This window comes from Rousettus aegyptiacus, unplaced genomic scaffold (genome assembly GCF_014176215.1).
Source record: "Rousettus aegyptiacus isolate mRouAeg1 unplaced genomic scaffold, mRouAeg1.p scaffold_m13_p_5, whole genome shotgun sequence".
Classification (NCBI taxonomy): domain Eukaryota; kingdom Metazoa; phylum Chordata; class Mammalia; order Chiroptera; family Pteropodidae; genus Rousettus; species Rousettus aegyptiacus.
Window position 1 is genome coordinate 88,062,292 of NW_023416308.1, and position 22,005 is coordinate 88,084,296.

The 22,005-nt window shown below is 31.1% G+C and overlaps 1 protein-coding gene and 1 pseudogene across 6 annotated transcripts in view; both read right to left on the reverse strand.

The window, feature by feature from the left end:
• The window catches only part of SOX6 (SRY-box transcription factor 6), a 552,718-nt gene that overhangs the window by 460,675 nt on the left and 70,038 nt on the right, over positions 1 to 22,005 (reverse strand). The window lies entirely within an intron of this gene.
• On the reverse strand, positions 11,755 to 11,872 carry LOC118603567 (annotated as a pseudogene).

Consider the following 22,005-nt stretch of genomic DNA (forward strand, 5'->3'; position numbering starts at 1 on the left):
GAATACATCTCATTCCTTCATTTGCATTTAAATGGTGAAGGATAAAATAAAATGCATCCAGAAAATACTGTGGCTGATATATATCTCATTTTTTCAATCACTGGACTCTTTAGGAGTTCAGATCTCTAACTCTGGAAATATTTTAAATTTGTTACAAGTCAGATTCCAGACATTCGGGGCAAATATTTTAATATGCATTAATATGAAGTCAATACAATCTTATTTGTCATATAAAAGCAGTCTTGCTACATATGTTAAAACCAACTCTGAATTTCATTACCATTGACTTACACTATTAATAAACTCTATAGCAAACAATTTAAAAAGTATAAGCTTCTAAAAATCGCAGAGTTCATTATTATGACAAAGAAAAAAGAATTTAATGCATAACACCTTCTGCAGAGAATTCAGGAATAAACAAGCAACAGATCATGATGGGCAAAGAGTTAAGTAATAACTCACAAGAATTAACACAGAACTTGAAGTAAGCTACTTCTTTAAGAACTAAAACAGTTTGGGCTGAGGGCAGTACAAAAGTAAGAAGACAGAGAAGGAAATGCCAAAGCAAGTCACCATCTGTTCTAGAAAATCACAAACTGTTTAATAACATGAATCCTCAGAACACCCAATTCTCAAAGATTGTACCATTCCCCTGTTTGCTTACTCATTCGTTCAGCAAGTCACTACTAGAGGTTAGAGATTACAATAGTCTGAACACAAAAATTTAAAAAATAAATGAAATCAGTATGTTGTACACCTAAAAATAGTACAATGTTACATGTCAATTAGATCTCAATTTAAAAATAACAAACAAACAATAAATAACTATGCCTTTTCCTCTCGAGAATTTTTCAATCAATAATCCAACCTGAGCTGCAGACCACTACATCTGACCATGGTGGCATATGCTTCATATTAATTGGCCATCAAATCTTTTGCACATCTTTAATTTACTAAATAAAAAGTACGTTGCTACAAACACTTCACTATAAAAATGCACAAAAAATATAAAGAGGAAATGTACAAATGAAGAAATACAAATGTCCAATAACATAAAATATGTATAATCTCCCTAATAGTTAAAGAAATGCAAATAAAATATTTTCACCTACAATATTGGACAAAATATTTTCTAAATTGGTGTGGAAAAATAAATACTTTCACGTACCAATGATGAGATTTTAAATTGGGTACAGCTTTTCTGAATGGCAATTTGACTATAAGTTAAAATTTTTAAGGTCAATCTCCTTTGAGTTTGCAATGCTACTTCCAAAAATTAATCTAGGGACTAATCATATGAAAAAATGTTAAAATATATATATATATGTAATATGTGGGTTCATTATAACATTTTTATAACAGCCAAAAATTATAAATAACCTACTAACTAGATAAGTAAATTATGATACATATAACATAACTCTGTAATCATGAAAAATTTAATATAATCTTACATTTATTCACATAAAATTATGGCCACAATATATTGTTGAATAAAAAAAAGTATAATAAGAACCAATTTATAGAAAATGAAATGTATATATACATGTTTCACAAAGTAAAATATAATTTAACAAAAATGTTAACATTCTGTGAGATATAGGCTTATTTTTACTTTCTTTTTCTTATGAGTTGGTGTTACTTAGACTGTGGTACACTTAACATGTCTAACTTATACATTTAAAGGTAGTCACCCAAATCCAGGCTAATTTGCTATTAATCTGGCAGTAAAAGCCAAATATTAATATTAGATACAAAGAGAAAAACTTCTGAATTACAAGGCAACTTCAAACAAGTATCTTGTCATCAAATGAAGAAACCATAAACATTTTCACAAAAGCATGTCCCACTCTCCCAAAAATAGGTAACAGATCAAAGGTAAACAGCAAATAAAAACACTGCCACCTCCCTGTATAATTAGACTTTAAAAGCTTTCAAGCTAAATTTTTTAATCCTGCTTAAAAGCTGTCTCTAAACCACACCCATTTCTTTTTTTATCCCCATCTCTTTTTATTATTATTATTATTTGATTTAGCAAGAAGGTTCAAGTATCAGATGGGTGGATGGATTAAATTACATAGAATTTAAATTATAGAAAATGAAATGTGAAATTCATCTTTCAAAGGCACTGACAATAACCTAATGTCCAATTTTTTAAAAAAAAATGCACTGCTATTAAGGACATCACAATAATGAATGGAAAAATGAGGGTTTAGTTACTGATATTTCTATCTTCTAGGGCAAAAGTAAGAGTATTTCTGAGGTGTCAAGGAAGATAATTTAAGATTATACTTAATCCAATGCTTTGCTTTCCTGGAACAAGAACTTATTTCCTCAAAGAAATAGGAATTCCTCCTATTGTTAAAAATCTCCAAAGATAGTTATAATTAAAGCCTGCTACTAGTAGCCTGTTTATTCATCCTATGTTGCTGAACCTACATCTTCAATATGATTTCAGTATTGAGGACCACAATTTAGAAGGGGCACTGACAAGCATGCAGAAAAGATTGGTTAAGAAATCTTTTAGAAACCAGGTTGCATTAGACTGGTTTCATGTTCTAAAGAAGGTTAGTTGGGATGAACTTTAGATCATCAAACTCTTTGGTCTCAGGCTTCCTTTACATTTCTAAAAATTAATTAAGAGTCCAAAGAACTATGCTTACACTTATCAGTATTTATTATATTAAAAACTAAAGGTAAGAAAAAATTTAATGTTATTAATTCATTTAAAATAAAAATATAATAATAATCATTTACATAGTAACATAAATACAATACTTTTAAAGTATAAGCATATTTTTCAAAACAAAAGAATTTGAAGACTGGCACTGTTTTGTATTTTTGCAAATCTTTTAAATGCCTGGTTTAAAAAAAAACAGCTAGATTCTCATAGATGTTACTGCATTCAATCTGTGTGATATCTTGATTTGGTGGAAGTATATAAAAAATAACCATCTTCACACAGATATGAAGTTGGAAAGAGGCAAAGTGTCTTCATAGCCTTTCCAGATAATTGTAGCTATTCTTCTTTGATACTATATCAGAATTTGACAAGTAATAGTTTCTCAAAGGTTAACTGCAATATGTAATCTGAAACCTGACTATCAATGAACTTTTTGTATTGTTGTTTAACTCACTGGTCTTTAAATTTACCTTTTACCAATGCATGATTTTGTAACATCATGCATTGGTTCATTTGGAAAATATTAGTTCATTATGTTCTGCAGATCTTTGAAATGTTAACATATTCATTATTTAATATTTTTAAAAATCAAATTTGTTAATACTACCACCAATCTTATCAGAAGAACTTTTAAGTACTGAGAAGCCATCAAGCTCATTGTGGTGGATACAAGTTTTCCAAACAACTAATTTTCTCTTGAAACTAAAATTTTATTAATGGCAACAAACAAGGTCACTTGCTTTTCTTAAAATGGCATGGTCACTTCGTTCATTTTTTAGAATATGCCTGCCAGCAACCAAATCTCAATAACCATTGTGTGTCTGTTACTTATTCTTTCAAGTAAAAATGATCTTCTATGAAAAAAAAAGTGGTAAATTCAGCTTAGAAATCAATCACACAAGTGATTTTCCTCAAGATAACCATTGTACTTGGATATGTAGCAGAAGTGCTTTATGTATATTTCCCATTTCATCACACAGTATTAAAAGACATACTTATGGGCCAAGAATTAATAAAATCAAGTATTTTACTGTTTTATCTACAACATTATTAAGTAAAGCTGGCTTTTTCTTCTGTGACTGGTGATGATTAAAAAAAAAATTCAATGCTTATTGATGTAAGTTCATACCACGGTCTTGATTTGTGTAAGGCTCCAGCAGTTTTGCCCAAAATTGCTTTGCATTCTCAGTGTAAATGTCAACACTGTGAAAAAGGTAAATAGTACCTTAGTATTATGAGGAAAATAGTTTTGATTTTTCAGACCCTTGAAAGGATTTCAGGGGTCCCCATGTGCCCATTGACCACATTTTTGACCACATTTTAAACCTTGCTTATCTACTCTGACATTTTGCAGCAAAGGAAACTATCTAGTTTAAAATTTTCAACAAAGAAGAGGTAATATCTATCATAGTGAGTGTAATATGGTAGAGGGACTGAAATTAGTTTCCTTTTCCTCTTCCAAAAGAAATACTAGTGTGTAAGAAGTACAAGAAGGAAGATTTTAGTTCAGTACAGACAAATCTTTAAACATGCAATGGAATAAGCTTCCTCACAAAATAGAGATCTGTTGCTGGAGTTGTCAAAGTTAAGGGTGGATGACTCTGCCAGGGATGTTTGTAGAAAAAATTCTTACACTGAGTTGAAAATTGTACAAAAACTTAGCTGATTATATAATCACCTAGAAACTGTTTATAAAATTCAAATCGCTGACCCCACCCCAAACCTACTGAACCAGAATCTCCTTGAGTGGGCTGGGAGTTTCCATTTTTAAAAAAATCCACCAGTGATTATTAAAGCAGACCTAGTTGTAGATGGTGTTCAATAACTGTTCCACCAGTCCTCTCCTAATGTCCCTACCACTCCACGATTCTACAATTTTATATTGTATCAACACCCACTGGGAATTATACCCTTTCATTTTCATGTAACATTTCCTAAGTCTACTTAACATATTATAGATGGTCAGGATCAAGGTATTTCTGGGTCAGAAGAGGAAGAATTAATGTTGCATTTCACCTCTGCTCACATGTGTAGCAGCACAGTAAATCAGAGATAGAATTGTCTAAATCTGACATGTTTTCACAACTGTCAACACTTTACTGCTCTCCCGAAATAACAATTCAAGAAGATCTATCTGTGAATAAGAATGGTTAGTGTAAAATAGTGTCTACATGAAAAATAAATGAGATTATTTAGAAAAAGACAGCATGTCTTCCACTTTACAAAGGCAGCTTATTGCATTAAACCAAGACCAAAATATAGACCACGAACTTTCAAAACAGAATTTTAAAGAATCACTCTGTGACATAATCCCCAAAATGCTTGTATTTTGCAGTCCTGACTACAGAAAAATTCCACATACTTCATAACTTTATATTTACACACCATAAAGTAGCAAAGCCACTTGACCAGAATCAAACAATAATTTGGCAGTGGGCCAAAAAGAAATTTGGAATTTTTTTGTAACTTTTCACTCAATAAACTTGTTCTCTTTTACTTATTTCCTTCAAGTACCCTGTTTTTCTTAGCAAAATACACTTCTATGAAATAACACTTATTATTATGTTTTTAATACCTCTTTTTTTCTTGAATTCTGTCTGATTTCACACATACATGGTCTCAGCTTCATAACAAAAGTCAGAGAAGGTCTTATGTAAATAGGACTGGAAAAAACAGTGATAATCAAAACATAATCCTCAGACTCCCTATATCAAGAACCACCAGAGGTGCTTATTAAAATAAATTTTTTAAAAAGACTGTTGAGTCCCACCCAGACCTATTGATTCTGCAATTCTGAGAGTACGGCCTAGGAATCTATTTTAAAGCATGGCCCCCAGGTAGTTCCTGTGCACACTGAAATTCAATTACTACTGGGTCAAAAGGCAACTGTGTTAAACATGGATAAGCTCACAAAAATTTTGTGCAAACATGAAAATTTTGTAACTCAATAAAATCTTTAACTTTACTGAAAAGATTCTTAATGATTTGGGGATTCTTATTTTTAAAAAATAAAATAAAATGTTTTCTTAAACGTAAGGAAGAATGAGAAACTAGACATGGACTTTAACTTAAAAAATAAATCTCGATTATTTGGGGGTGTTGGATTTTTCTCTTGTTTTCACTTTTCGTTTTTAATTTAAGACCAATACAAGCAATTCTCCAGCAATTCAATTAACAATTCTAAAAGACCACAGGATACAGAGCATAAATTGGGATCTCTGGGGATACAGAACAATAAAGCACAATCCCAGATCTCCAACTACTGACAATTTTGATTTATTGAAAGATAAATATTATAGTTAAAATAGTCTCAACATTTGTAGTGCATTATCATATTCAGAAAGTGGATTCCATCCCTGACGAGTTTTCTCTCCCTAAGTCCAGCTCACAAAATAAAGTGGCAGAACATTTAAAGAGCAGTCATTTAACAAAAGCTCGCAAATAAGTACTAATTTTTTAAACCTACGAATTTTTTAAATCAGTCTACTATTTTTTGTAAACTGATAGACGAATGAGGCAGGGTTGTTTTTTGTACCTGTTTTAGGTAGTTAAATCAAGATAAATTTAAAGACATCTAAAGAGGGTCAGTTTTGATACTCATTTTAAGAAATTCTTTTTGTTAACCACTCTCAGTACCACTCCCTCTTAACCACAAATAATGACTTCAGTAATGGAGTTCTGTAATTTAAAGTATCAGCCAAATAACTTAGATGTTACTTAGATGAGTTGACACCGCCTGTTGTGCAAATATGTACTTAGGATGAGATTATAAAAATAACAGATGCATTATCAACTGGATTCAGACCAGAAAAATGTATGAGAATGCAGAAAGTCAACATGGTCTGAAGATAGCATGTATGTAACGCTTTATATTTTCTAAGCATTTCTCAATTTGTGCTAAAAATTCAAAATGGAGGAGATGTTAAAGGAAGAGAAAAATAAAGATTTGATAACTATGGGCTGATTAGCTAAGAGTCCCAATTCCTAGAGCAAATTACAGTTACTCATTATTTACTGAATTTTTGTTCTGTACCAGGCTCTGTGTTAAGCACTGTAAAAACAAAAGTGAATGAAGTAGAATTGGTAACTTCAAGGAGTTCAAAGCCTAGTAAAGGAGACAATCATAGCTTTGTGTAAAATATGTTAGGTGATGACAACAGGTTATAAAACTATATAATCTCATTTTCTGAAATAAAGAACATGCATAGAAAATGGGTATATTACCATTTACTTTCCGAGGTTATTGTAAGAATTAAAGATATGAAAATGCTCTCTAGATGGGCTATGTCTTCCATAAATGTAATTCCTTTTTTCCTTTTTCCGTGAGACTCCGTTTAAATCCGCCCAAGTCATGATTTTCATAGATGTCCTGGTGGTTAATGTAACCACCCACTTTTTAAAGAAGACTGTCTTAAGGGTACATGACTTTAGAGCTATGCTCTTGGCAATGCTACCTATCATCACACTCAATAACTACATACTGCATATCCACAAAGAGCTCAGGCATACACTATGGATCAGTCCTTTCCAGACCTAATAAGGGCTTGTGCTCACTCTCAAAAACACAGAAACAAAAGAAGAGAATCCTATAGATTCCTAAGAGAATCTTACTTATCCTTTTGTAGTATATTCTTCATAACAACTTGAAGATTTCATGGTAAAGTCCAGAAAAAAATTGGCCTGGCATCTCTCAGAGATAGCCTCACTTCCTAAGTGAAAAATATCAGGGATAGCAGGATGAGATGTTTCTAAGTTTACAGAGAAGGAAAGCGACACATAACTCACTTAGGACCACATGACAAATTCATGACAGAGTTTCATTTTAAGTCAGAGTTTCCAGTTACTGGGCTTATGTCCACTCTATGAGGAACATAAATGTCTCCTGTTACTTCATCTGTAAGATGGGATACTCAGCATTCACTTCTCTCATAATATGTCAGTTTTGCTATTTCACTCTGCTACGTAACTTATTTGACAAAAGACACTTTGTAAAATGAAAAAGGGTTAAACACCTGGATTTTTAAATGCACCTTTCCATCACTCCCAACTGTGATCAACCACCAAATTCTACATCTTCTTGACCTGGAAATTTTCTAATTTCACCTTCTTTTTCTGATCCACCATGAGATGATGGAAGGGTATGTTTATGGTGGTGGTGGTTGTGATGGTGGTGGTGGTGGTGTGTGTACAGCTTTACACAGGAAAATTACCCTGCTACACACTACATAAATTTTATTTTCCTATATTACTGCTCTTGTGCCAGCATTGGGACAAAAACCATTGACTTTTTTACTGTGACAAGATGAAAAAAATGCACACAGCTCTTCAATACTCAGACCTCAGCCCAACAGTTTATCTCCATCAACCCTATTTCTGCAAAATTCACAATAAAAAAAGTGACTAGACATTATTAAGCAAATTCTATAAGCCAATCATTGTTCAACTGATATTCATTTTCTCATTAAATCCTCATAATTATTCTATGAGGGCTTATTATCCTCATTTTATAAATTTAAAAAAAAATGGGACTAAGTATTCACAAAGGTAGTAAGTGTCAAGGTTGACACTCAAATTCATAATTTCTGATTTCAAAGATAGTGCAGTTTCCATTTTTCATTTAGCATTCCTTAATAATCCAGATCCTATCCCTTTCAAAACCTATTGGTTCTGATGCTAAAAGAGTTTCTCTAAAAAAATTCTAAGTCCTACCATTTCTGTACACTGATCCTACTCCTGCCCTTCAACTGTCATAGATTTCTGGGATAAGCACTATACCAAGTTCACACATCAGTCTATAATTCAAACCCTTCTTGCATCATCTGCCTCAGAGTAGCTTCCCAGAACAATTCTACTGGACAGAGGAAACTTTCTTCTAAAATAAAATGGAAATATTTATCATGTATATATCATATGTACTATGGAAACTTATAAATCCTAAAGAGAAATATTTAAAGGTCAAGAATATTATTTTATGCATTAATAATTTAAATTTGAGGTGGCTTCAAAAATTAGATATACAAGTTTAATTTCTTTCCAAGAATAAAATAATCAGTAAATTTTTAGGTTTAAAATGTATAATATAAATACTACGAAAGTACAAAAATTTAAACAGTATATTACTGGCACGAAAATAATAGGCAGATCAATGAATGACAGAAAACCTAAAAATTGATAACACTTTATTTATTATATATGTGACACTTTGAGTCAATAGAGAAATGATAAACAATTCAATAAATAATGTTGAGAATGGGAATATATTTGAAAAAAATTGAACCTCAGTCTCATACTTTACCCTAAAATAAATTCCAAATAGATATTTTAAATGCAAAAATTAAAAACATAAATAATACTCAAGAAAATCTAAATGGCTATTTACAGTCTTTAGATGAGAAAAATTTAAGCATGGCATTAAAACAAGAAAAAGATTAATAAAATTGACTACATTAAAATTTCTTATGTATTAAAAAAAAGGCTATTAACAAAGTTAAAAGACAAACCACAAATAGAAAAAAAGTATATTTTTTGGTATGGTATGACAAAGGAGAATATTAAGAGCGCCAACAAATCAATAAGAAAAAGGTAGAAAAATAGGCCACAAAAATAAGTACAATATTTACAAATGAGAAAGTGTAAAAGCATGTAAGCTTAAAAATGTATTCGATTTCACAATTTTTAAAATGCTAAGTAATACAACTCATAACTCAATATGAGATAACATTTTAGCAAAGATTTAAAATATTGTTAATATTTAATATTCATGAGCATGAGAAATCTGGCACTCTCATTCACTGGTAAGAGTGTAATATAGCACAACCTTTCTGGAGGGTAATTTGACAATTTGAATTCCATATATCACTTATGGAAAAAATTCAAATAATATGGAAACATATAAGTAAAAATTAAAAGATGCTCTTTCCGATGTCTTCAAACTTTAAAGGTATATGTCCTTTGATATAAAAATGTATTTCTATTTTATCCTAAGAAAATGATTGAACAAGTGGGTAACGGGTGTATGTACAAAAATGTTCTTTGATTTATAATAGCAAGTTGTGGAAACAAAGGTCCATCACTAAGTGGAGTAATGCTGGCATTACAATTGTGGCATATATCCATATTTATCAACAAGAACGATAACCACAGCCTACTCTTACTCGAGGGTGAGGGAAAGGCTAGCAAAGTATATATATATATATATTACCTTAGTATAAAGACATAAATTATTATGTAGATTTGTATTTATATGAACACAAAAAGGATATATATCAAAATGTTACTTATGAGTGTTGACACACACACACACACACACACACACACACACATATATATACACACACACATACATAAATAGAAAAGGAAAGGATATGCAGCAAAGGTCGGTAATGAGTGTTGAGATTATAAGTGAAACATTCTCTTTTACTCTATTTATTTCCCATTGCCTGAATTTTTTACATGCATTGACGTTCATTTCTTATATAATTAGAAAAAAAAATTTCATTTTAAAATAAATTAAAAATTAAGTAAAGAGTAAATTAAGATTCAAACACAATTTTATTTTAAATCAAGTGATAACCTAAAAAATGATACCGAAAAAGATAATCCTAACTTATACCAGTAAGAATAACAATGCTAAATCTAAAATGATAGATTGAGATCTACTGTAGGGGAAAAATGACTAGACTTTCTCTGGTTAAACAACTTTAGTGTGTTAATAAACATATTATAAAAGCAGAAATATGTATGTAAATATGTTATATCTATAACATATATGAATATAAATGTGATATACCTATATTAAATATTTATCTACTATCTACTAAATGATTGGGCCTTCATGAAAAGGTTTTAAGAAATTGGCACACCATGTTTTCATAAACTTTATAGAAGTTACAATGATAGTATGATCTACGATTTGGTGATATTAGCACAGACTCCCTAAAACAGCAGTGTTTTAAATTTGGCACATTTAGTAAAAGCCCTCAAAATGTCCATTACTTGGACCCAGCCCCACTTCTCAGAATCTGTCTTAGGGAAATAGTCAAAAACACAAAAACAATTATTGCACAAATATATTTATCCCAGTACTATTCAAAAGACTAAAACCAAAGAGGCAGGCAATAGGTCCCATTTATGTAAAATAAGAGTAGATATAAATGTGCTTACAAAAGCATAAAAAAATTCTAGAAGAATACTTAGAAAACTCTTCAGAGTGAAATAAAGATTTTCACTTTACAAATTTCCATATTTAAATTTTTAACACAAGCATGATTACTTTTATAATTTAAAATGCAAAAGAAAAAATGAAGATAAAATGGCAATAGCAGTAATAATTTGCAGCAATCTATATCTAAAAATGAGAGAAAATTTAAGTAAAACACAGTTGACTCACTAAGCATATTACATGGTTATGAAAATCTTTAATATAGAATCCAGGGTATTGCATGGGAAAATACTCATGCCACAATATGAAGCAAAAAAAGGATAAAATATTTATATATTTTTTAAAAAATAAAAGTCAATGCTTAAGAAAAAACTGGGAGGAGCTATAAGCTATTAACAAAGGCTGCCATTGGTTATGGGACTACGGTTAAATTCTGTCTTTTCTTTCCACTTTTTGTATTTTCCAAATTTCTAAAATGCTGAACATTTTTAATAGAAAAAAAATTAAGCAGTAAAAAAGTATGCAATTCTATTATTTTACACAGGGTTCGCACTTGCAAATGTCACTATCTTGACCACCATTCGAAGTTTTTTCTGAACTATAATTAGCATGCAAGTAACTCTTCTTAATTAATAATGTGAATTCTATATCCTAGATCCAAAAATAAGGGAAAGTTTATCTAAAAGATAGCCTATTACTAGGCATAATAATTTGTGGTAATTTAAACTTTCATTTGGAATCCTAGAGAATACCATGGGAAAATGTTCATGTGGCATGTATCCACTCTATTGTATAATATAGTTTTATTTTTATTTTATTATTTTGGGGGGGGGGGGGCAAGGCACCCTTGGTTGACCTCACAGATTACAATGATCTTGTCAGCTTACAATCCTTTATTTTTTATTTTTTACGCCTACAGCACCTGGTCTTCCTAGGTGGTCTCTCATCCAAGTACTAACCAGGCCCAACCCGGCTTAGCTTCTGAGATCAGATGGGTCGGGCTTGTTCAGGGCGGCATGGCCATAGACTAGAGTTTTAATTTAGCCAATAGAAATAGCTAACTTCCTTTGAGTAAGTAATATTCTTCTCTAGGCATGGAATAAGACAGATTTAACTACTTTTACTTGAAAAGTAACTTCAATTTTCTCATCTATAAAATGCACATAATAATACTATTCTGCCTCACAGATTTTTTGCTAAGATTAAATGAGATATCTGTAAATTAATTAGTAGTCTCCTGGAACTTACTCATAAATGATAGCAATTGTTACTACTATGGGCATGGTTCCCCTTAAAATATTTCCTTACTTTCTCCATTCTATTAGGATAGACTCTATACAAGGCTAATCAGAATGAAAATAAGGATATTTTCTAAATTACAAATGGAGATGCACATATCATAATCAACTTAAAATAGTTAAGAATTTGTGAAAAATACAAAATTATATCTGAGAAGTTACTTATTTAAACCTTATTTTATAAATGTACATTTTTAAAAGAATGTAATGTTTACTATTGCTATGATCAACTAATTGTAAGCACATGGAACTTCGAAATAAAAGAAAATCTGCTATACTTGTATAACTAACCTCCTAGAGTAACAATTACATTTCACAGTATGAACTTTCTTAACCTCCTTTACTATTTAGTCCATCACCTCACATGCCACTAGAACAACATAAACTAGAAGACAGTCTAGTATAGTAAGAAAGAATGAAGTCTATAAGGCAGACCTGGCTCTGTCAATTATTAGATGTATGACCATGGGCAATTATTTAATTTCTCTGCATCTTAGTTTCCTCACCTAAGAAATCATATTACCTACCTCAAAAGATCTTTAGGATAATTAAATGAGATGATCTATATAAAATATCTAGCAATGTGTTGAGCATACAAATAAAATAGTAAGTGTTCAATAATTTTTTGGCAATTATTAAACAGAGATCAGCAAACTTTTTCTGCAAAAGGCCAAATACTATACAATTTAAGCTTTGAGGGCTGTATGGTCTCTACTGTATCACTTCAATTCTACCATCATAGAGCAAAAGCAGCCATAGACAAAATATAAGTAAATTGGGATGGCTGTTCCAATAAAACTTTAATTACAAAAAAAAAAAAAAAAAAAAAGGTAGTGAGCCAGATTTGACCACCTGGACATAGTTTGATAAATCCTCACTTACAGGACTGGAGATCCTCTAAATGTCTCTCTAATCTATGACCTCCTAAGAATACTTCAATAATCACATCTTCTATGTCAATGTTTTCAAAGTGTGTTCTACAGAACACTCAATTCCTGAGATATTAACAGATGTTCACCTCAATAAGATTCTCTGATCATGAAAATTTAGGAAACTGTTGGTCAAACAGATTTTATATCTGTAGAACTTCTTTATAAATTAATATATTTGGAAATCTCCAAAAAGAACAATTGGAATACAACTATTGTGTCATTATATTGGCCAATTTTTTTAAATGTCTATCCACTTCGTGATTGAATATATAAATAAATAAAGCAGGCAAAAATCCCTGCCTTCATTGAGTTTAATTTGTCATGGGAAGGCAAACAATAAACAAAACAACTTAGTAATATACAAATAATATTTTAGATGGTGGTAAATGATACAGAGAAAAGTGAAGAACTTAGAGGATAGAGCATGCCAGAGTTGCAAGTATGATAAGCAGACTGTTCAGAGATAAAATGTAAATAGACAAAGAGTCCAATTTATAAATATTCATTAATATGTGGTTTATAAGAGGCACCTCTAAACCATAAAGATACGAAAACAATAATAGTAAATGAATTTTAAAAATGTAACATGCATACACTAACCAAAAGAAACTTATACTAATATCGAACAAGAATGATTTAAAAGCAAAGAGTATTACCATAGGTAAAGGCAACAGTTAATAATAACAGTCTATTCACCAGTTTATATACATATTATATATACAAACATATATTGTTAAAATATAATAATTCTAAATTTAAGATATAATTGTAAATGATTCTAAATTCAAAATATTTAGCTAAATTTATCAGAAATACAAACCAAAATAGACAAATTCAAAATCAAAGTAAAAATTTTAAAATATCTCTCTTGATAAACAATAAAATAAGTGGACTTAAAAAAAAAAAAAACAGGAAAATCATACAATCAGCAAATTTGACTTAACTGACATATTTAGAATGGTGCACCTGCAACAACTTCACAATAAATATTGTTTTTATTCAAATATCATACAATCATGCTTCATGGTAAAATGTCGAAAGCTTTCTTTTTTTGAAATAGAGAATACGACCATCACTACTTCCATTCTCAACGCTGTATTAGAATTCTTAAACAGTAAAAGAAGGCAAGAAAAAGAAATACAAGGTATAAGGATTGAAAAAGAAGAAGACACATTGTCATTATGTGCAGATGATATGCTGTCATAGGTGGAAATTTCAAAATAATCTACAGATAAAGAATTATAATTAATAAGTGAGTTTGGGTTTTGTACAAAACAGTACATTGCATTTCTATATACAACCCCAAACAAAATGAATTCATAAATACTATTTACATAAAACCATTACAAATGTCAAATATCTAACTAAAATTTTTAATGAAAGGTATGCAAGACTTAAACGCAGTAAACTATAAAAGATTTTTGAGAATAAGTTAAAAGACTTAATAAGTGGAATGCTATACTGCACTCATGGATTAAAAGACAAGGTTGTAATGGAGTTAATCTATCCAAATTAAGCTATAGATTATATGCAATTCCAACCAAAATTCCAACAGTTCAGTGCATGTGTGTGTGTGTGTATATAATTTGCTAAGTTGATTCTAAACTTTATATGAAATCCAAATACCCAATAAAATCAGAGAACACAAAATATAAACTTGGTCTATCAGAAATCAAGACTTATTATAAAGCAGTAGTAATTAAGACAGAGAGGAATTGGTCCACGGGGAAGAAAACACTCCAAAGGAACAGAATCATGAACCAGAAAAAAAAAAAACAAAAAACAAAAAACTAGATATAGGTACTTGATTTATAACAAAGTTATAAGTTGGCATTACTAAGCAATGGGGCAGAACAAGGTTGATTTTGTTTGTTTTTTCAATAAATGATGTTGGGTCAATTAGATATCCACATGGAAAAATAAAATAAAACTTGACCCCTCCTCACATCATGCTAAAAAGACAGTTCCAGGTGGTTTTTAGTTCTAAATTTGAGAGGTAAAACAAAAACCAGAGATTCTTAACCTGAAATCAATGAACGTCCACGGATTCCATAGGAAAGTTTTGCCTCAGTTGTAAATAACTGTGTGTGTTTTCCTAGGGAAATTATCTATTACCTTTTATCACCTTTGAAAACAAAATGCACTATTCAAAAAGTTTAAGAATGTCCTCATGAATTCAAGGTAAGGTTTCTTAAGACATTGAAAACATTAGCAAAAATAGATAAGGTAGGTAAATTTGATTATATAAATATTAAGCATTTGCTGTTCATCAAAAGACAGAGTAAAAGACACCTCAAAGTGTAGGGAAATATATTTGCAAGACAGAAAAGACACCACCCCTACTTAAGAGTTCCTTGGCCCACTTCCCTACAGTCATCTTTAAAACTCAAAACCAAGCAAAAAACATTTGTAAGACACATAGTATCTATTTGGAACAAAGGTTTTTATAACTAAGTTGTTTTATTTTTTAATAAATACAACTAAAAATTTAAAAAAAAAAAAAAAGAGTTCCTTGGCCCACCCTGATTTCAGCCATAGCTACAATGGACAATTCTATGTGACTTAACTAGTTTTGGCAAATATTTCATCTTAAGTACTCAATGAGCACCCTGCCACCATCTGCTTCAGGACCTTCTCTTAAGGCTATGGGAGTTCATTTAGCCCAGCACTAACTCAGATTGGAAGTTGAAAGAGTAAATGCTCCTCAAGGGAACTCTCAATCATACTGAATAAATGTTCCAAACTCCTTCCCTTCAGGAAGGCATTCTGTGCTCTTCTCAGCGGTCCTCAGAATCAAACTCCTGATGCCTACAGTAGTGGCCTTAATAATAGCTTCTCCTTCTTCCCTGTCTCACTGTCACCACTCCCACTCTTCTAGTTCCTGGGATGCTCTCTAAAAGCTATCTGTACCCTAGTCCTCATCACAGGCTCTACTTTTGCTGGGACTCAAAATAAAACAACATACAAACTTGTTTGTATCCAAAATATATTAAGAACACCTACAAATCAGTAAGAAAAGGACAAGCGATTGAATAGAAAAGTAGGTAAAATGTTTTTCATACTTTAAAAGGAAATTCACAGAGGGGATTTCCAAATAGCCAATAAGCATATAAAAATGTGCTTAACTTATTATTTAGGGAAATTCAATTTAAAATCATAAAGAGATATTACATCATACCCGCCAGAATGCTTAATCTACAAATACCAAGAATCCCAATGGGAGAAAGTGTATGACAATAGGAATTCTCATGCACTCCTGGTGAAAGTATAAATTAGTAAAACAGTTTGTTTGGCATTATCTAATATAAATAAAAAATACCTTATCTAATGGCCTAGCAATTCCACTTTTAAGTACTTACCCTACAGAAATGCAACTGAGTGAACAAGAATGCTTATAGCGGCATTATTCACATTAACCCCAAACTGGAAATTTCTGTCAACCATAGAATGGTTAAACTGTGATATAGTCATAAAATGGAATACTGTACAACAATGAAAATGAGTAAATTACTACTACACAATAACAAATATGGATCTCACAAATATAATACAAAATGAAAGGATCCAAACACAAAAAATACATAATGTATTATTCCATTTATATGAAGTATAGAAAACTGTCAAACCAAAACTATGTTGTTTAGGGATGCATGATCTGGACATGAAACTATAAAGAAAAGCAAAGAGGCAATTACCATAAAAAAAGAAGTAGTGACAACTCTACCTTTAGAGGAGGAAGAGGAGTAGTGGTTGAGAGAGGAGCAAAAAGAACTTCAAGGGTGATAGAAATGTTCTATTTCTTACCCTGGATAGTAGTTAAATGGGTATTCATTTTATAAAATAAAATATCTTTGTTTTGTGCACTTTCTACTTGAATATTATATTCTATAATACAAAGTTAAAACAAATTTGCTTACATGCCTGACATTTAAACATAAGATAAGAAATCTAATACAAAATGATAAAAATGCAAACTAAAACTATGAGATACCAGGGTTCACCTATATGATCCAGGGTATGGAGAAAGAGGCATTCTCAAACATTACTGTCAAGAGTACAAATTAGAACAGTAGCTATGAAAAACAATTCAATAATATCTATTTAAAATTTAAATTGAATATAACCTTTAACCCACAACCCCATTTTTAGGAATTCTCCCTACACTTATATTCGCACATGAACACAAAGAAGACTCTACAAGGATATTCAGTGCAATACTGCTAGCAATACCAAAAGATTAGAACCAACCAAAAAGTCCATTAATGAGAAGAGACTAAATAAGTTATACTAGACTCAAATATTGGATTATATAGCCATTTAAATGGAATGAGAAAGCTCTTTATCTCCTGATAGGTATATCATGTCATATATATACAAATATATACATACTCACACACGCATATACATATTATATATATACACATATATACATATTATACATATATTCATATATGTATATATATATGAATGATATAATAAGAAAAAAGCAAGATATAGGCAAATATATATAATATAATGTAATACCATTTATGCTAAGAAGATCATTTGTGTTAAGAAACATTTCATAGTATACCTCTAGATGGATACAAACAAAATAGTAATAGATATGGCTTTCAGGGAAAGCACCTGAGAAACTCAGGAACTTGCAGGAATAAGTAGGAGATCTACCTTTTCACTTGACACTTCTGTACCTTTATAAATTTTTACTACTATAAATATATGACCTATTCAAAGACATAAATAAATGTATTTTGGAATTTAGTTTCACAAAAGTCCTCACAGTCCCTTTGTAAAGTATGCTATTCTATGTACAATTAGTATATTAGCTTTGAACATCTTTTATATTCCCTAGAGTCAACAGAAATGACTAAATCTAAGAATGAAGTTTTGGGATTTATCATTCTGGTATGATGGTCTCAGCAGAATGGAAGCACCTTTCAGATGACACATTGTTTTTCAAAAACACTACAAAATATTGTTAGACAAAACAAAGATGAGGTATTTTAGCCCTGTGTTAATGAATACCAGAATAAACATTACAGAAAAAGATCATATAAATGACAGGAGAACAAGTCATGACTATGCCCAGACAGGTCCACTAAATATATACTCCCTCCTTTTGTAATTTTTAAGATTTTTTATTTTATTTTTAACTAGGCATACTTGAGCAATAAACAATTCTTTCTTCAAGCTGACTCTGCCCACTTTCTGGCATACATACTCCTTTGGAATGCAGTGAATATTTAACCGTTTGTGCAAAAGTAAAATGGGTTGAATCAAGCAGATCATTCACTTCAATTTGACTCCTTTCTCTATAAACACAATTCAATGAACATGGCATTTTAATAGGACATTTCATTTTAATACTCTTGAATCTAACTTTATTGTGGCTTTTATAAATGTCTCTTTCATTTCAATTAATCTCATTTCTGTCTTTTAAACTAATTTAAGTATTTATGGACCTCATTTTATATACAATCATGGAGAGTATGAAAGATTTACCAATCTCACATCACATCAGAAAAAAACAGGAATGAATGACATCTGAGAAATGAAAATGTTGTCACTCTTAAAATTTAGAAACTATTAACTCACAAATTAGTAGACTGCAGCATTGTTCTGGCCCATTTGTTCGTATTTAAAGACTACAAACTCTTGAATTCACATTTAAACCAACAGAACTTATTCACTTGTTTCTTCAAATCAACAAAAATCTATTATGCTGAACTAGTTGAAATCAATAGCTTTATTTATCTTAATCCTATATGTAACTGATTTTTTTTTCCTTCAACCTATATTAATTAAGCACCTGATCCTGGCTTACATGAACAGGGCGACTCTTAAATTTTCCCAATATGCATTTCTTCAGTTTTAAATCTCTTAGGGGTAAAACCTATACTTTCTCTTTCCTTTCATAAATCTAGACAGTATCTTGGTACAGAGTCTTCAATAAAAAAATTTTCCACCACATTTTAAAAGCAAAGGACAATTTAGTCAAACTACATAGTGAAAATAAATATTTTGATAGATATTAATTTACTAATCAAAGGTCATTTTAATAAGAACTCATTTTTATGGTAAATTATGATTCAACACCCTGGCTCATGCCTGCAATAAAATATCCTTAAAGGATAGGTTAGTCTGAACTTATATGTTGTCATAATTGTTGTAATGTCTTAAAGGCTAGTACCACTATTGCCTTAGATTTGAGGTCCATTACAGAGACATTTCTGATGTAACAATTAATTTTAATTCTCCAATTCCCAGTGTAGGTAAATTTATCAAGAGGGACAGTAACCAATCCTTCTGCAGGCTAACTAAAGACAAATATAACAAAACCCAGAAAAATATTTTTATCTCAGTTAAGATTCTAGTTATGTTGAAAAATAAGTTAACATTTTGAGATGATTGTCTGGGCAAAGGGAAAAGAATAGTAAGAGGAAAAAAATAAGTTTCCAATGAAATATATACAAACATATTTCTTTGATGATTATAATACAAGAGGAGCTTCATTCTGAATGATACCTTCCTACTTCATGGCAGTATACAAACAACCTAAATGCTTTTCCTGGAACTTATAGTATTTTTTTTATCTTAAAATATTATTGTCTGTTCTGTCACAAGAGCACATATTGCTTTAGATGATGATGATTATGGAGCTACAAATTCTACCACAACTTCAGTCACCAATGCTCCCACCACATAAAGTATCATCCTCAGAAACCATCTGGTGGTTCTTTTGAATAATTAGGAAAATATTGAGTTAGCACTTCACACTCTAGGGAGGATTAAACTAACCTTTTTAAGCAAGAAAAATTCTGGCTAAGTCAAAACAGAATTGTAGTGTATCAATATTTTCTCTAAAGGAGTTCTTTATATGCCTAGGCTTTACTTGTTTTTGTTTGTTTGTTTTGTTTTGTTTTGTTTTGTTTTATTGCAGCACCTGAACTCTACAAATAGTATATATAGTATATTCAGTGAGTAGAATGCTGGCAAAACAGATGTTACCCCTCGCATACACCTACTAAATTCTTATTCCCAATTTGGTTGTCTGCAGTGGTGAATCAGAATAAGGTGACTCAGTCAACTAACAACAAGAAATTTGAAGCTACACTTTGTCTCACACTGTTTACCTTGAAATAAGTCTATTAAGCTACTAAAATTTAAAAGCACAGGAGCTAGCCAAGTTGCAAAATAACATTTAGGATAAGACAACTGCATCATAATTTCTCTCTAATTGTTTTTCTTAGAACAGATGTCTAAAATGAGTTCCTCACATTAAAAACAAATGGGAGGAGATTAACGTTTTGAACTATGCCTCTGACAAGCCCATATAAGTGTCTTACAACCGTCAGAATTCATTCAAGAGGAAAGCAAGAAGCATGGCAAAACATAACTCAGCAAAGTATTGCACTTTATAATGTGTCCTGTTCCAGAACTGCATATTGTACATATGTTCGTTTTTGTCCCTAACATCTCTGATCTAACTGCTTGCCTAAGGACAATGAAAATCAACCAAAATTTAATGAGTGCCAGATACTTTGATGTACACCAGAAAAAAATGCATTGTAATGGTAGACAAAAGGAAAGGTACCCTAACATGCCATGTTAAACTCACAGAAACACTACAGGGTATTTTTACGTTTCAAAGGAAACACAGCAATACGAGACATTTGTTGATCACTCTGTAAACTACAAAGACAATTATTTTACAGTTTCTACTTTATTTCACACTACATTCATTTCTATGACATTATATCTTTGCAAAGCTGTTTTACAGTGAGAAAAAGCTAAAATCAGTGCAGAACAGGAAATGAGGATGGTAACGTCCAATCTGTTTTTAGTGTTTGAAAAAGTTATGCAATGCCCAAAAGACACACATTTCATTAGGAATTGTGATTACTTAGAATGAAATTGAAGTAGTGTTTTTGCTTTCAATTTATCTATATTATTTTGGCAAACAGCTACTAAAAATTTAGTATATACTACTTAGGTGGTTTTATCCCAGCCTTGTACTAAAGTGAAAGTGTTAGTTATTTCTTTTGTACCAGTCACTGTGGAAAAATTTTCTGACACATTATAGATACCATGAACCAAGAAAATTTGAGGATTTTTGTCCTTACAGCCTACTTACTCATGAATACACAAGACTGAAGTAATTAAAAGCAAATCACTGGTGATAAAGAAATATAACAAAAGTATCTGAAAATGCACTTTTCCAACCCATGACTGAATAAACTTGGTCCACAGGAAGGAAATGATTCTGGGGTTACAGTGAGCAAAATCAGTAGTCTCGATGTCACTACCAAGTAAGTCAGTGCCTTGAAATGAATATGCAATGTAAAAAAGGAAAAATGTGAAACAGAAGCAATGAGGCCCAAGAAAAGTAAATCAGGAGCACTCTAGCTACCAGAAGAAAAACTCACCAGAGATATTACATTGTTAGGTTAGAAAGTGACAGACATAAATAAGCATTTGGGCAACTTCACACTCAGAGGTATCCTGGCAGCCTAGCAGCATCTGGTAGTATTTCTGATCACAGACCAAAATATAACCAGGAAGTATATGTGAGCTCATGAGAGAAAAAAGATAACTAAAAAATAAAGAAAACAAAGTTGTAGGACTTTAAAACGCACGGGCAAAAAAGAGGGATATTGGCGATAATGTAAAACAGTCCAAGGGGAAGGATCCTCTCAACATAGAGTAAGGATCATAAATCTAAAACAAACTACAAATTCTCAACTAAAGGCAGAGGAAAATAGATTATAGATGAGGCCAGGTAACACCCAAAATTGTGATTCCAACAAGAACAGCACTAAAACATTATAGTAAAACACAATGCCAAGTGATATGAAGGAATAACCATTATTCCACAAATAAAAAGGATGAGACTGGAATCTGAGAGTTTCATATTCCTAAGTGGCACCCAAG